We start from the raw sequence: 6,299 nt of genomic DNA, 5'->3' as shown, positions 1-6,299 counted from the left end.
GGCCAGCAAGGCATCCTGTGTGTTTTGTGTGCATGCATGTGTACCCCTGCTCCCATGTGTCTGTGCCTGCACACTGCTTCATTGTCATCACGTGTCGGTGTCACATGCTCAGCCGCCCTGGGAGGATGTTCACTGAGGACAGGTTGAGGTCTGTGTGTAATTATGTTCAGTGTGCCCTCCATCTCAAGGTGCCGTGAACTGTCTCTGTTCAAACACAGTAGCAGAACTCCTGGAAAGGTGTACGCATACACACCAAACCTGAAACTGCTTGTATCTGGGTAGATAGAGATGCCAGCTATCTCATGGTGCCTTCTACGTGTTGTGTATGCTCTCTTCCTGTGCCTCTGTGTGTGTATGCACTCAATTGTGCCTGTTTCTGTGTATATGTGATTGTGTGTATGTGTACAGTCTCAGGATTTTAGTGTGTGTGTGTCTAGGTTTGCAAATCCCCATCTCGACTGCGGAGGTAGATGGGGAAACCAGAGTGGGGAGGGGGCTCTCTGCTTCGCATTTTGATGACTGCCTGTTCTGGGGAGCCTACGATTGGCTGGGCGGGATGGGGATTAAATTGCCTCCAATTACTAGGGAGTGAGTGGTGAGCTGTGAGGCCACAGGGATGCTGTGTGCATGCCAGGATCTGCTAACCACTGCGGGATTAAAAAGTCCTGTGTATGGGGACAGCCTTTGCGTGCACGTGAATGCCTCTGTCCATGGGTTTTGTGTCTGCGTGTGGGTGTATAGGCCTATGAGAGTGCACGCGGGCAGATCTGTGCTGTGTGATTGTGAGGTCACAACTGTGTCCCTCCCTGTGCATGTATCTGGACACAACTGTCATTGTGCCCGTGTGGATGTGCTAGCATGTGGCTGTGTGTCTGGAGATATGTGTGATTCGTGGTCTATCTCGGTGCATGTCTCCATGGCTCTGAGCGGGTACATTCAAGAAAAGATGTATAAGATTCTGCAGGTGTGTGTGTCTGTGTGTCTGCGTGCCTTCGTGTATGTATATCGGTGGGTCTCTGAGGTTTTCTCTGAATGGAGAGTCTGTGTGTGTGTATTTGTGTGTGACTGTGATTAAATGTGAGGTTCTTTTTTTTTTCTTTTAAGATTTTATTTATCTATTCATGAGAGACAGAGAGAGAGGCAGAGACACAGGCAGAGGGAGAAGCAGGCTCCATGCAGGGAGCCCGATGTGGGACTCGATCCCAGTACCCTGGGATCACACCCTGAGCCAAAGGCAGATGCTCAACCACTGAGCCCCCCAGGTGTCCCTAAATGTGAGGTTCTGAGTGAATCAATGGATATGAAGGAAGAACAAGAGAGGAAACTGTAGTCCATCCCTACCCCATCCCAGCTGGCATTGGGGTCCCAGGGCCTCCTCTGTCAGATTACACAAGCCTCCACCAAAGGGCAGAGGACACACACACAGCCCAGTAAGGGAGGCCAGCAAGGGCTCTGTGGTGACAGCTAGTGCTGAGTCTGGGATTAGGGGGTGTCCCCCTACAATTCATATACTGCTCTCCTAACTGGCAGTACTTTAGAACGTGACCTGATGTGGAAATTGGGTCATTGCAGATGTGATTGGCCAAGATAAGGTCATGCTAGAGTTTGGGTGGAGCCCTCATCCAATGTGACTGGTGTCCTAAGAAGGAGAAATCTGGACAGAGAGACAGACACAGAGGGAAGACAGGGATGAAGAGACACAGGAAAAGGCAGCACATGGAAGGAAGCTGGGGAGAAGCCTGACTCTCACAGACCTTCCCCTCTAGTTCTCCGAAGGAACCAAATCTGCTGACACCTGCATTTCAGCCTTCCCGCCTCCAGCGCTGTGAAATAATGAATCCCTCTTGTCCACTTGTTTAGACAACTCAGCTTCTGGGCTTTGTTATGGTGGCCCTACCAAACTGAGGCCCGGGACGTGTAGGGTTAAAAGCACTTCTCCTTCCAAGCTCTTCTGGTCCCAGAAGGCCCATTTCACAGGTTTCTCTGGGGTCCTCGGCTGGCTGGCACATCTTTACTCTGCCCAGTGGGATCCAGCTCAGAGCCCTCAGCCCCAAGGCCTCAGCTTATTGGCCCTTCCTCTGGGCTAGATAACCCTACCTCTGCCCCCTCTTAACGCCTGTCCAGTCCCTGCAAGGCAAGGCTGGGCTTTATCTCCTTGGGGTAAGTGTGCCTTCTCCCCATTTTTCCCCCCTTTCCCCACCTGGCTCTGTGTTCTGTATACAGCAGGTGCCCACTAGAGGTCCCAGCGAAGGGCCCCAGGCTTGCACTTCTTTCTGGGCTTGGAGTGGGAAGAGGACTCATCCCTACTGCTCCTTTGCCCACATGCAGCCTCGAGTCCATGTCCTGACAACTCTCGTCTATTTTGCTTATTCTCTGTGGGGACTGAGCTGGGTGCTAGCTAGTGTGGGTCACTTTGTCCTCCAAACAACCCCATGAGGTAGGTACTCTTTTTAGCCCCATTTTCCTTTTTTTTTTCTTTTTTTAAGATCTTATTTATTCATGAGAGACACACAGAGAGAGACAGAGAGGCAGAGACACAGGCAGAGGGAGAAGCAGGCTCCATGCAGGGAGCCTGAGGTGGGACTCGATCCTGGGTCTCTAGAATCAGGCCCTGGGCTGAAGGCAGTGCTAAACCGCTGAGTCACCTGGGCTGCCCAAGCCCCATTTTCCAAAGGAGAAACTAATCACAGGGAGGGGAAATAAATGGCCTAAGATCACACCTAAGAATTCTTGAATGTTAGATCAAGAAGAAACTGTAGGGATCAGTTAGGTTACCCCTCTCTCCTGCCCCATTTTATAGCTGGAGAAACTGAGGTCCAAATAGCTCCTCTCTCTCCATCCATGCCTGATGCTTTCTCAGCGTTCCCCTGGACCCTCTGATCCCACAGTTCTGTACTCTGCTCAGGCCTCTCTTGTTCTTATGGCTCTAGGGATCCTATAGATGAGGGAGACCAGCAGAGCTTGTGAGCCCCTCCTCTTTCCTGTGCACCAGTCCTGAATTTCCACATCTAGGGTACATGACCTGTAGGCCCCTCACACTCAACCTACCCAAACCACACTGACTTCCCATGATCCAGATTCTAGGCTTCTCCTGAGTTCCCTGGCCCATACCAGCTCCATTGTCCTTATCTCCTCAACCTTCTTTACCCTCTGGCCTTGGATCTCTTCTATCCCCCATCCCTACTCCTGCTCCTACTCCCCATATCTACACACCCACCTACTCCTGCTGGGTCTTCCTCTTAAATATTTTTCAAATCCACTGTTGCTGGCCCCAGATTAAGCTTCCATGTCTCTCGCTGAGATTCCTGTGTCAGTTTCTTGTATCTGCTAGAATTAGACTGGCTACTTGGGAAGAAAAACGTAAGTGCCTTCAACAATTGAAAGTTTATTTTTCTCTCAATGGAATCCACGTGTGGATAGGGGCAGTTCAGGATTGGTATGGTGGGCCCATGAGGTTGAAAGGAACCAAGTCTCCTAGCTCATTATTTTGCCATCCATGGGGTACAGCCTTTGTCCTTGTGGGCCAAGTTAGCTGCTTGAGCTCTAGCCGTCTCAGTTGTATTCACCCAGCAGAAAGGAGGAAGAGCAGGAACGAAAAGGCAAAAGGCATTGGTCAACAGTCTTTTGAGGAGGTGTCCAGAAGCTGCCATATGACCATTCTACTTAGATTGTACTGGCTGCAACTCAGTCCATACAATACAGTTGTGAGGGAGGCCAGGAAATGTGGTCTTTATGATAGATGGCCATGTGCCCAGCTAAAAATTGAGGGCTCTTTGATTAGAGAGGAGGGTGAGACTGTGGCCTCCCCACCTCTTCACGGATCTCCCTCTCTCTTCTCTCACCCTCTAATCTACCTTGGACACAGCAGCCAGGAGGATCTGTCTAAGATGCTAATCCATATATAGAGTTGCCAGATTTGGCAAATAAAAATACAGGATTCCCAGTCCACTGTGAATTTCAGATAAACAATGACTAAGTGTTTTAGTGTAAGGATGTCGTCTGCAATATTTAGAACATACTAATGCTAAAATAATTATCTGGTATTTATCTGAAGTTCACATTGAACTGGGCACCCTGTATTTTATCTGTCAACCCTAAGTACCTTTCCTGCTTCTCCGATGTTCCGGGGAAAAGGCCTAAGTACTTTGGAAGGGCTTTCTGGGCCTCTTAAGATCTGCCCTCCACCTGCCCTGGCCAGCCCAGCCCAGTGTTTCCTGGACAAGCCCTACACTGCTACTATGTCTCCAAGCCTTCCAGTCTTTGTTTCATTGGCCTGGAATGCTGTTCCAGCCAGGAAACCCCGTGCATTCAGGAGGAACCATGGCCTCTGTGTTTTTATGTTCCTGTGACCTGGGTGAGAGATTATTTGATGAATGAAACAAGCCCAAGGCTGCACAGCCAACAAGGGGTGAGGTTGGAGCGGGCACCTGGACTCATGATTCTCTCCCCAGTGCTCTCTGCACCCTGGCTGGCTCACGTGGGCCCAGCACTGGGATCCATCTCCTGGGCCTTCATTCTCTGCAAGCATGGCAGCCCCAGCACACAAGGGGTTAAGCCAGCCTTGGAGCTGGGCGCTGGAGCCCATGGAGTCCTTCCTGACAATAAAGCTAATGAATCCCTCCTTGCCGGTTTCTCTAGCACAATAACATTTAATCATCATTTGCACAGCAGATGAGAAGTTTGCGGCAGATGCAATTCTGCATGAGTGGCGATTTCTGTGTGCGGGCGCTATTCCTGCTGTCCCCAGCACACCTGACAATCTGGGACCAGGGCAGGCTACACGCTAGAAGGGGTGCACCAGAGTGCCAGGGCTCTGACCCCATGCACGAGTCTGTGTGAGTGAATGCTTGTGTGTGAGTCAGGCCCATGTGAAGTAGTGTGCGTGAACCATGGTGGGTCTGTCTGAAGGTACATGTGACTGGAGGTGGTTAGGTGCCTGAGGACTGTGGTCTAGAAGTAGAGGTACATACATGTAGGCAGGCAGATGCATGGGGTATATATCATTGTTTTTCTTTTCTTTTCTTTTCTTTTTTGAGAGAGAGTAGGGGCAGAGGGAGAGAGAAAATCTCAAGCAGGTCCCACGATCAGTGCAGAACTTGAAGTGGGTCTCAATTCCATGATCCTGAGATCATGACCTGAGCTGAAACCAAGAGCTAGATGCCTCAATGACTAACCACCGAGGCTCCCCTGCGTGGAGTAGTTCTGAATGCTTGTTCAGGATGCCTTGTTGTTTAGATGCTTATAATTGATCATGTTTATTACGTGCACATAGACTTATGTGCTCATATACAGGTCTATGGGCATTATGCCCTGGAATTTAGAATTTGTAACTGACAGTTGTTCCTGAGGCCACACATGCTTTCTTCTGCAAGGACACAAATGTGCATATGGCAGTATGAATGTTATGTGTGGAGCTAGGGGTTTGTGTGCACAAGCACATCTGAGGGGATACACATTTATGTGCTGGGTAACTGCATGGGAATGTCATGAATGTGTATGAGTGCCTGTTTGCGTGGGAAAATGGAAGCGGATCAGTGGATACACATGCTCATGCATGTAAGAGAACACACCTGCGGAAGGTATGTATGTGGTTTGTGTACAAATGTGAGTGCACACATGAAAGCTTGCCTTCAGTACACGTAGTGTGCGAGCCTGTGACCACATTTGCAGACCTGCAGATATGCTCTATGTGCGTGGCCGTGAGCATGTGTGTGTCAGCACTGTGCACCCAGGTGGGAGCATGTCTGGGGGGGCCACACGTGCGTGCATCCTGTGCTGGTGTGAGCACGTGGCTGAGCTCATGCACCCGTGTGCAGGCATTGAAGCATAAACCCCCTTCCCTCAGAGTGAGGGCTGACAGGGTTACATTTTCCAAAGGCTCAGCGGCCAGTGACAGAGCTGGCCCGAGAGCGCTTGCTGGCAGGAGGTAAGTGGAGCTGCTGATTCGTGACCTGGGGGTGGGCAGCGATGACGGGCTGGCTGACGGATGCGGGCGCTTAGCCGCCCCCTATGACAGCAGCTGGCTCTCTCGGCTGCCTGAATCGGGAGGTGGGAGGTTAGTTCTTGACCTTTGTGCTCGGTGCTGGCTTCCCCCTCCCCCGGTGCATGCCCACAGCCACATGCAGATGCACGCACACATCGGTACACAGACCCGGGCATGCATGCACTGCGGCCTCGGCCCCACCGCCACCTCGCTCCGCAGCTCGGCCATCTGTCTGCAGTGCCTCCCCTCCCCTCCCACCAGCTGCTCCTCTCCCCTCCACCCTCCACCCCAAACTCCACTCCGAATCCGAGTCATC

Source organism: Nyctereutes procyonoides, unplaced genomic scaffold (assembly GCF_905146905.1).
Source record: "Nyctereutes procyonoides isolate TBG_1078 unplaced genomic scaffold, NYPRO_anot_genome, whole genome shotgun sequence".
NCBI lineage: Eukaryota > Metazoa > Chordata > Mammalia > Carnivora > Canidae > Nyctereutes > Nyctereutes procyonoides.
The sequence above is the reverse complement of the archived record's forward strand: the minus strand, read 5'-3'. Positions refer to the sequence as shown.